The sequence below is a fragment of the Siphateles boraxobius genome, unplaced genomic scaffold (assembly GCF_051911475.1).
Source record: "Siphateles boraxobius isolate OS27281-9 unplaced genomic scaffold, OSU_SipBor_1 22, whole genome shotgun sequence".
Classification (NCBI taxonomy): Eukaryota; Metazoa; Chordata; class Actinopteri; order Cypriniformes; family Leuciscidae; genus Siphateles; species Siphateles boraxobius.
In genome coordinates, this window is record NW_027508833.1 from 15,852,003 (window position 1) to 15,863,866 (window position 11,864).

Below are 11,864 nucleotides of genomic sequence, written 5' to 3' on the forward strand. Positions count from 1 at the left end.
AGATGAAACAGATCGGTTAATGCTGTGAGCTGTTCAAACACGATGCCAACTGTTTGTCTAAACCTGCACTGAGGGTCTTTAAACGGCCCTATCAATGAACGCAAACATCCATGAGTTCAGCTTGGATCAATGTTTGGTTTGGATCACCTCAGCCAGGAAACGACTCAATGAGCTTATTTAGCGCTACTTAGAGCGGGCTCGACACTATTACATTGTTTTAAGACAAAACACATGTGTTTCCTTTTGAAAATGAACATTGTACTCAATGTTCTGTCATCTTTATCGAGGCTAATTGATAAAATTTCTCTGATTCTGTTTTCATTTGTGGGTTGGCATGTTGCCTGATGGTTTTGAGTTCAAATAAATAAGTCGTGATAGTGCAAAAGCCAAACTCTGAGAAGATCTAAGAATCATCTCTGGAATCCAATAAGGAATCATCTCTGGCCTTTTTAAGACAAAACTCAAGAGTGGATACTGATAAATTGACCTTACAGTTTATTGTTGCAACACAATTTTCCACCTCAGAGTAAAAACTAAAACGGGTTAATGTGAGATCAAATTTAAAATAAGAAATAGTCATATACATTTATCTTATTGTTTTATTTACACTGAGGCGTGAATGTTCTTCCATAAAAAAAATGTTTTCACTGCTATTGACAAAATACAATAATTAAACGAATGAAAATGAACATAATTTCATTGCATTTTAATTTGTGACATTGCAGATTATTAAATCAATTTGCATGAATAAAACCAGAACTAGAACACACACACAAAAACAATACAGCAATAAGGTATAAATTAAAATAGTTTTGAAAAGGGTTTCATTGAGGTAGGCGGCAAAATCATTTACATTCTTTTTTTTTAATGTTCATTCAAGACTTAGTTTTTTTAGAATCAGAATGGTATGAAACTTGGTAAAGGTTTTGCCACTTTCTATGTGAACACAAATCATGGACATAATTCGAACAGGTAAAATGGTCCTGAAATAAATAGTCACACACAAAAATGACCGCATTGTTAAATGAATGGTAGATGAATTTCATCTAGTGGAAACTTTTGGTACTGTGGCCAAACACAATCTTACTGAAAGTTCATCACATCTTGTTTAGATTTTCTCACAGTTTTGGAGTAAAACATGTTTTTGAAAAAATTGAAAATAGTATGCATTTTTGATAACAATAAACATAAAATTCTGTAACTTTTTTTCACTTTTAAAAAGTTCTTTTTTCACTTCAGCAATAATCTGACAAGTATTTGAAAAGAGATCAAACTTAAGCATTCAAGATTTACGACAGTTTAAGTTGGAAATTAAATTTTCAGTTCTATGCTCAAAACGTGAATAAATGGATTATAAATACAGCGTAAATATAATTTAGTACCATAAAATAGAGATAAAAAATAATAATCCGTAATTTCATTAGGTAAACGTTTTCATCAATTTAATTGAATTAAGTATATTGACATTTTTTTTTCAATGCAAGAACTGAACAGAAGTCTTTCTTTGAGGAACACTGATTTACGCATCATTTCCTATAGTCCTCTCATGAAATAGGAGGCTTCTGGTTTCACAGCTTGTTGTAAGGGTCACTCATTTCTCATACAGTTAAGCCCCTGGTTGCTGCAAATCACTTCACAAGCAATCAAATCTGCATAGTACTGTCCCAGTTTGGCTGGAGGTGTGCCAAGGACAATGCCCTGACGCCTTTAACAAGGTGAAACCTGCGGGACATCTGAAAATAGAGACCCTTAGTGTCCCATGGCTGTCTGAAGGTTGCAGACTGGCTTGTCGGGCCTGATGATTTATGCTGGCAGCACTCATGAAGTATTTGCTGCCGCTTGGAGGTTTCTGTACAAATGAAGTGTGAAGCTCACGGGAACACGCAATCTTTAAACACCTCCAGTCAACGAGACACTTTATAAGAGGAGGGTGAAACTGATGTATAGAGATGTTATCTAGAGCTGATCACACCTGTAAGATCTTGATTCTCCTCTGTTATTTGCTAAAATATAACAAACCACTTACACACACACAAACACACACACACACGCGCCCACATACGCACGCACGCACACACACACACACACACACACACACACACACACACACACACACACACACACACACACACACACACACACACACACACACACACACACACACACACACACACACACAGTATATATATTAGGGGTGTAACAATAATAACGCAATGGGGGAATATGTGTGCCATATGTCTTATTTTACCAGTAAAAAGTAGCCAACATTATTTTAAATACATCTAGTCAGAGTATATACTGTATATCACAGAGTGCAAGCATATTCGTCAAAAATAATTCTGTATTTTCAGCTACAGAGACATGAATATTTTCATTCTGATGTCACCATTGTTCTGTGCATTAGGTTTCCAGCACCATGTCCAACCCTATTACTGTAATTTACACCCCCAATGTAATATCAAATTTTGCATTTTAATCAACATTTTTTGCTAAACTTTTACCATATGTCTTGGAGTATCGTAATAATATCTTATCTTGATATGTATCGAATCATAACATGAGGGTATCGTGTGTGTGTGTGTGTGTGTGTGTGTGTGTAAAACTGTCTGTGAATGTAAGACCTCAAATGCAGCATCACCTCATTCCCAGTCCTCATTTAAGGTCATGCCTGTGCGACTGCTGAGCCATGGGCAAATTTTAAGAAACACTGCCCTCCTGTGGGTAATCTTCCTTCCAACTTCCTGTTAAAAACATGTTTCCAGATAACAGTGGGAATGCAACAAAAACACAACATAAAAATTAAAAGAGTTGCAGTCACAATTATGAACTCCTTAAAGAAATATTTCACTAAAACATACACACAACATTAGTAAGCACGAAAAAAAAGGATAAATAAAAAAAAAGTTGACATGAAGTTGCAAGGGTGTTCGTGGTGGCTACCCTGTATATGGTGTTTTGATGGAAACCATACACCATGGTAAACTTGGGATTCCCTTTAGCTAAGGAGAGGCAAGGATGGATGGAGGAGGTGAAGAGGAGATATGAGTGCAAAGAGCCAAAGCTCAGTCATTCAGTCTCCATAAATACTGCTATGAGTCAGAGACGGTGGACAGAAGCCCTCAGAAACCATGAAATAGCAATTTTCTGATGTGCAAGGATAAATCTTAATCTGTGTCTGGTTATGGATGTCTCTAATCACAGTCTCTGGTTTCTAAATCAGTCATCTGGAGAATGACGTAAACTTCTGATGAAGTTTATAAATTGTATTGTGTTGAGATGTGTAGCAGCCAATGGACAGCCAAAACAGTCAGGTTGGGGGGCGACACACACACACACACACACACACACACACACACACACACACACACACACACACACACACACACACACACACACACACACACACACACACACACACACACACACACACACACACACACACACACACACTAATTAGACTTTATACCTTAATTATTTATCTCAAGTCAGAAACAAAAGTCTAAGATCTCAATATAGAATTATCTAGTTGGTTGGTTTATGAAGCAACAGGTTTAGGACAAAATTATCATATAAAGCGTACATTATAATTATAATTAATTATAGAATCAATTTCACAACTAATGTGCATACTTTGCACATCCCTCTTAATTTCAAACATGAAATTGAGCAACATGTCCATTTAATCGTAACAAATTCAACGCAAATATTAGGGATGCACTGATATGAAAAATTTGGCCTATACCCATAACCAATTATTCTTTATATTTGAAAGCCGATAACCGATATATATTGGCCAATAAATCTAAATCAATTTGTATATGAATTTTGAGCCTGATTACAAAAACAAGTCTCACCATTAAAAGCCATAATCCAAACACAATTATAATGTCCTCATTATAATTTTATGTATGACAAACATGTGCTGCATGTTGCACTGAACTGTATTTTCCTTTTTGAAGTGATTTTCAATCATATTTCAAGCAATTCAAAACCATCATGGCGAAAAGTACGCATCTGAAGTGTCTCGGAATTTTTTTATAACGATAACATTAAAAATAATCATATATAGGCCGATACCGATTTGGTGACTGATATATCGTGCATCCCTAACAAATATGATTTACTTTGACACATTATATGTATACAGTATATTATATATAATGTATTTTATTTATATATATATATATATATATATATATATATATATAATTATGTACATTTTTTTTATTTAAAACAAAACATGATCATTACCATTATCGTGGTCATATTAGTTGGAATAATGACATTTTACAGGTATTACAGGTAAGTTTGATGTCATGACAACACGAAACGTCAGAACCTGCTTCAACACTTTCATCATTATTCTCGAGCCCTGCTTGACATGGACTCTAGTTTCAGAAAAAGGACGTGTGAAACAGAAGTGATGCTCATTCTGACACCTTGGCTGGACGCTGCAGAGTGCAAACCCTAAACAAACACATCTGTGTGAGTGACACTGTTCCACCTCATCACTCTCACCCTCTCAATCTTCCCAGCATGCAGCTGGAACCCTGCGCTCAGAGCAGGACGGCTCAGATTAAGACCACAGAAGGGTCATCTACGCTCTACACAGCGATACAGTTACTTACTGAGAGTAGGTGGCAGCTTATTACATTGACTGAAAAAGATAATGTAGATCAAGGTGTTAAGAAGATATCACAAGCATTTTGATGGAATGTTTTGGATTTACATCAGAAAGGACATAAAAAGTACCATAAAAGTATTTTTGTGCTTTATTTCAAGTCTTCTGACTCCTTATGAGGGAAATTTTATATTTCAGTCCATTTCTTAAGCAATGCTATCTAATGACTAGACACATAGCACACAAACTGTATAAACTACTGTTATTAAGCTTTTTGTCTCGTTTACTATATCCTTTTTTTGTGTGTGTGTGTCAATTTAATATAATTTAATATTAATTTCAACAATTAATTTTCTAATACGTTATTAAAATCAAAGGTTGCATTTGTTAACATTAGTTAATGCACTGTGAACTAACATGAATAAACAATCTTTTATTAACTAACATTAACAAAGATTAACAAATACTGTAACAAATGTATTGCTCATGGTTAGTTCATGTTAGTTAATACATCAACTAATGTTGACAAATGAAACCTTATTGTAAAGTGTTACCGTTAGTTTAAGTAATTTTTTACATATTTTATTATTATTTTTTAGATATTATTTTATTTCAAGTAACTTTTAATATGATTTTAGTGTTAGTTAACTGAGAAAACAGAGGCTTGAACATTTCACAAAATAAAATATCTCCTTTTGCATTCCTATATAGAAATCAGAAAGTCATACACGTTTGGCTCAACATTAGACTAAGTAAATGTTGACAGAATTTTAATTTTGGGGTAAACCATGCCTTTCAAGCTTTCCACTGAAAAAAATAAATTATATTGGGATGCAGATCTAAACACTGAGATGGACAGATGGGGAACACATGAAAGCATAACGTATATACTGTATATAAAGCAAGATGGAAACTTTAAGTAGACAGAAGAGTGGGTATGCAGCAATTTCATATCCCCAAATCCCAAAGGCAAGTTGGCAATGGACAAAAAAAAAATTCTACCAAAGCAAACAATACCAAACAGCATTTCATACACTCTCAGCATGCAGACTTTTTAATTTTCCACCATAAAATGTGAAACCTCTTGGATCTCTTCATGAGGTGCAGACAGACAGCATTGAAGTCTAAATCAAGATCTGACTGATGCATACCCACAATTACCCTGCTGTTTGAAATAGGGGCAAACTTCAACATTTGGTATCATTTAGAGCCCAGGCGATGTCACTGATGCAAGACCGATTCACAGTCACAAATCCAACAAGATCTCAAAGGATATTTCTGCGCAGCGATGCTTGAATCCAACTCTGTGCGTTAACCTATAATTATAAGACTCAAGCAAACGCTTGTTTTGATAAAACAGTCTGAGTGAACTACAGGTTGCCTTGACTTTACTGCCCTGAAATCCTCTGATGTTGGTGATCCAAGCCGAGTTGTGGAGGAATCGCATGCCTCTTGCGTGGCAAGTTGGCAGTGTCCATGGAGTGGGCTCTGCTTTAGATTACGTTTTGGTTTTGAGCTATGAAAATGCAATTGCCACTTCAGTGTAAGTTAAATCAGGTGGGAAGTGAGTAATGAGGTCGGCGTCTACTGCTGCTTTGACACCCTTCAAGAAAGGTAGAAGCATTCAGGAAAAGACTCATTTTCTCACACGTAATTGCCGGTTTTAGGATATATAATGTGATTCTTCCAGTACTGTAATGGTATCATTCTTGCTTTCTTCCAACCAAACACAGTTACTTGAGTTTCTGTCAAAATAAAGTATACTCCAGTTATTGTAAACACTGTAAAATTGTTTTAAAATTTAGATTTTCTATATTTTCTGAAGAACATGTGAGGGATAAACTTACTTATGTGTTGGTATTTGCCAGGGCTTCACAAAGTGGTTAAAGAGGTGTTCTGAGTGGTTGTCAGCACGTTGCTGTGCGGTTTCTAGGTGGTTGCTTACTAGTCCGAGGTAAAAGAGCTCACCCAAAATTCTCTATGGTGGTAAAGAATACACTTCATGCATTTAACATGTCAGACAATTACCTAGACCTGGACCAAGTGTAAAGGCATTTGAGATGAAATGCAAAACAAGAAGCAACTCAAAATCTGTTTAAAACAAATTTAAATGCACACTTTATTCAGGCCACATATTTAAACTTTACTCTCCCTATTGCTATTAATATCAGATAAGATAAAGGAATCCTATACTGCCCTTTCACAAGATGTAAAATAAGTCTCTGATGTTCCAAGAGTGTGAATGTGAAGTTTTAGCTCAAACTACCCTACCGATATTTTTATAGCATGCTGGAGGGAAAATGTTTTTGTGTCTGTCCCTTTAAATGCAAATGAGCTGCTGCTCCCAGCACAGAGGGCGGAGCTTTCAAAGCTAGTTTGTTAGCATATTACCTGACACAGACATGCACTGAAAATTAAAAAACTTTTAGCCTTTTATGTTCGAACCGGAGTCCGGCAAAGATGGAGAGACTCAAGAAGAAGTGACAACATGTAGAATGCAACAGGACATTTCTATATGGTTAGATGATGTATGATGTGGAGTTAACTATGTTCCAGTTATTGATTAGCATATTCTGTCATGATAGGCTAATCTATAAATCGCGATCCCGGGCCAGGGTTTATGTAAATTTTATGGTTAGTGATAACCCGTGAAGAAGTTAGTTTGGGTCAGGGTTTGTTGTAGTCCTCAATTTAAGCAATTCCTATCTCCCTTTGCTTTGAACTTTGAGCGTAGTAACTTTGCAGATGTTGTTTATGCTCAAACAGCAACATTACACACTAACTAAAGTTAAAAAAGTGAAATAATAATTAACCACCCCTCTAAAATGGTGTAAACTGTTACAGCTCGGCAAACTCGTTATGGCTCAAGGTTAATTTGTTGTAGTTTTGAGCAGTACTACGACACCTTCCATAGAATATAGTATTACCTGATCTTCATTCCGTTATTTATGGGTATGACACAAACACTCACAACCGAATGACAGAAGTATGCAGTTTCCGGGGAAAAATTCATCCCAAATTATAAATAATTATTATAGGCTTACCATAGTATTTTAGAGTAAGGCAAAACCACAGTTTGAAAGATTGATTTATGATAAACTCACTTATTTTTTAAAGGGATCATAAACTGCATTTTTTACAATGCTTACTGAGGTCGACTTATAATGTTATCAAGATTTTTATATATAAAAAAATCCTAATTTAGAAGTAATAGGCTATTTTCTATCCTGTTTTTGACCCTCTCTTTCAAACACTCTGTTTTGATAGACATGTTGCATTCAAGACTTGGAAGTAAACGCCCACTGCTATGATTGGGTAAGTTGCATTTTAAAATAATTTTCATCTTCCCAGCCATTACACGTGTAGAATTGTTTTGAACATTTCTAATGTTTAAAAATATCTTGTTACATACCACATATTCTTTATGAGTAGTACTTGGAATTACCACATTATAGTTGACATGATACCTTACAATGTTTTGTGTAAAAGGAATTATGAATGAATGTACCACCGTTTGTCACACTCACTGTCGTTCTTATAGGTTATTCATCGTTCATCCTTTTCGATAAAGTGAAAAAAGTATACATTGTCATTTGAAGTGTTGTGTTTTAAATAAAATTAAACATGTTGTGATGTCTTAAAAAAACAGAAGATGTTGCTCACTGAAGCTTTTATTCAGGATAACAGAGAAAGGCTTAGATGGAAACAATAACAAAAGCAGCATTCTCTATGTGCTTTCATCCGTATCTGATAAATCCAATGCTTTAACCACATTAATGCAGAAGCAAAAGAAAGAACAGCAAATCACAATGATCACAACTAGGATATTCACAGTTTGACTGGGGAGCAACAGTATAAATACTCAATACATATCAAACGATCTGTAACAAACAAAGCAATAGTGACACATGGTAAAAAAATTGTTACTCACACTTGTGTTGAAACATAACTGTTGGATCCAATATAGTCAGCTCTGCATCATCTTATATTTTCACTCTCTCTAAAGGCCTGTTCACACCGGGACGAATTTCGTGCGCGATATTCGCCGACGTTTAACGCCTCGTGATTAAACAAAGGGTGCCAATATGAGTGTGCACACCGACGCGAAAAACGGCACGGGTAAAAGCGTCATTTTTTAAAAAATGCCTCGGGTTTGTTTTTTGGTTTGACGCATCGCGTCAAAAACTATCTGACCAATGAGATTGGCGCTTTTGCTCACGTGTCTGGAGCTTCTGAAGTTACAGTAAAACACAACTTGGTGGCACTCAAACACAAAACGGTCTTGCCGAGCACACATACGTAACGGCAAAGAAGATATACACCAAGTAGCGTCTGCTTACTGCCGGGAAGAAGACGAGGAAGATGCAAGCCAAGATAAATGTAGAGGTGCTGGTCTCGTTAGTGTCGGAACATAAGGAACTGTATTACAAACGCGACAGCGACTACAAAAATATTGATAAAAGAGTACTGTTATGGAGTAGTATTGCAGAGCAAATGGGCCTTGATGGTGAGTTTCATTTCACTTAATTATCTTTCATGTACATAGGCTTGTAACTTTTAACTCTTGTAACGCCATCTAATGTCAAGGAATGATATTGCATGTTCACTCGGCTCATCGTCAGCGATAATCGCTTGGGTGTGAACACAAAAAACGCGTTGAAAAACGCTGGTGAATAATGACCGCCGATATTCGTCCTGGTGTGTACGGCTAACACTAACACGGTAGCTTAATGAGGGTCTCTACATACAAACCGAAGCATTGAGAACTTTGTAAGTGTACAGACAGTTTAATAATAATATACGTTATAAAGACAGTACCATCGCGTATACAGGCAGGAGCCATCTTTGGGAAACAGCCTCGACCAGTCGAACCACTAACGCCGTGCTAAGTGAGCTGAACTGTGAGATTCCGAGTCACAGTTCAGCTCGTAGCACGGCGTTCGTGGTTCGACTGGTCGAGACTGTTTTCCAAAGATGGCTCCGCGATGGTACTGTCTTTATAAAGTATATTATTATTAAACTGTCTGTACACTTACAAAGTTCTCAGTGCTTCGGTTTGTAGGTAGAGACCCTCATTAAGCTACCGTGTTAGTGTGGGGCTATTTTGAGCCTTGTTAGTGATATTAACTAGCGATCTCTTTTTACTTATTATATGCCCCATATACTAGCGTTATAAGCTAAACAGTTTTTAGAGATAAAACTCTTTACACTCGATTATCATGAAAACAAATCCCAGAGACAAGTCGACTCGGTACCAATGTGTTATTACACCCCAGGTTCATTTTGCGCCGGAGTTCTCCTTTAAGGGTGTGATCACACTTGTAGTTCGGTTCACTTGATCAGGACCTTAGCGCATTTTAACACCGAACCTAAAGGCATAGGTATATGTTCACAACCTGATTGGTTGGCTTTTATTATGTATATTTTGTGGCGGAATTTACCGCGTTTGTTGTATGTACGTAGCCTACATATGATGGTATATTAATGAGCTGAGAACTTGTGATGAGTTTTTAAAATGTGTAAAGGCGTCAAAACAGCGGCCGGAATCGCTCCGTAACACACACAAAAGGAAGATCTGCTGCGAGGAGACACGGTTCTGATGCCTGTACCGAACTGTGACAACGGTTACAAGAAAAAATAGGTATGCTTTAGCATTATGTCCTTTTAATGTTCAGTTTTTGTTTCGTATACATGTCATTGGTCCATGTTGCGTTCATTTTTCATTCGAACCACACCAGAATTCGTTGGGAAACGGAGCGAGACCCAATTTTTCAGCGGTCTCGGCCTGCTTATTTGATGGCTTATATCAGGGTTTGGTGGCAGCGTTCACACTTATTCAAATGAACCGCACTAATAGAGCAATGGCCCAGAGTACGTTTTAATCGAACCAAACATGCCAAGACGTGTGAACACACTCTAAAAAAGCCTGGGCCAAATGGTGTCTGTCTTGTTTAAAAATGAATCCGCAGTCAAATGAAGCGAACAAACGAACAGTGTCTAACGGACGTGATCTGGAACTGCGTTAAAAAATATAGTTTATCCACGCTTTCTTAATGTTATGATCACAAGTAAGGCAATGCAAAGACTGTGTTTTTCCACAATTTGGCACTTCAAAACATCTTGTAATCCTCAGAGGCATCTCTATGGTCTTGTTGCTGAAGTAATCCTGTGTTTGCATCTCTCTCGTATTTACTACTACATGACATGCACAAATAGGTGTTAGGGGCTAAAGAGACGATGTAGATATAGGCATAGATTTTCTTCTGCAGAGGCTGTCTTTTGTCGCATTATTATGTCATAATGTGACACAATCCAAAACGAGACATTTGGGCAGATTGGTTTCAATAATAGGTGTTTTTGGACTAACAAGGAATTCTTGAGTTCTGAAACTTTCAGAATATTTTTTTAGAGTACAATGACGTATTATGTCAAAAGATCAATGGAAGATTTGATTTCTCAATTCATGACCCCTTTAAATTTTGTCCATTTCAAAAAATAAAAATAGTGTCGCTTTAAAAGGGAACTTGGCAACTATTTCAACTTAATAAAACCGTTTAGAAATCATTTGGATGGTTAAATAACCTGTTCTGGTGAGAATGGTGACTTTCCCCGCTCCCCCCAATGTTCCCAGGCAGAAAACCAACCTTGCAACATCGGGACTAACGTCCCGGTAAGTTGGAAATAGAAAGTCTCGTGAGAAGCGAGAGCGAGCGAGAAAGACGAACTGCTTTACGGCAATTCAACATTAACACACATGCCATATGATACTGTGTATGATGTATTACCCACCTCGGTAGACATAGCTCCACATGATAAAGTTGGCCGGCTCCGATAATAACAAATGCACATGAGCAGTGGTGGAAAGGGGGAGGAGGGTACCGCAAGTGAGTTTTTTTACGACAGTGTTGTGAAATATACACCGCACGCCACATGTGACAACAAAAGTGAAAATCAGCGAAGAAATGGCTAGAATTGCCAAGTTCCCCTTTAACATGCAGAAGTTTGGAAACCTCAATCTACACATGGAAAAGCAATCTTGAATGAGATATTTGGATGGAGAAACTGCAAAACTCCACCATTAATTGTAATTTGGAGTGGCATGAGCATCATCATGGTAAAATAAATTTTTCTGGCTATATATATATAGATATACTGTATATACTGCCATGAAGGATACCCGATTTAATGCAATCTCATCAATCAAGTTGAACGAAGTGACTAATTAAAAATAAGCCAATGCAAG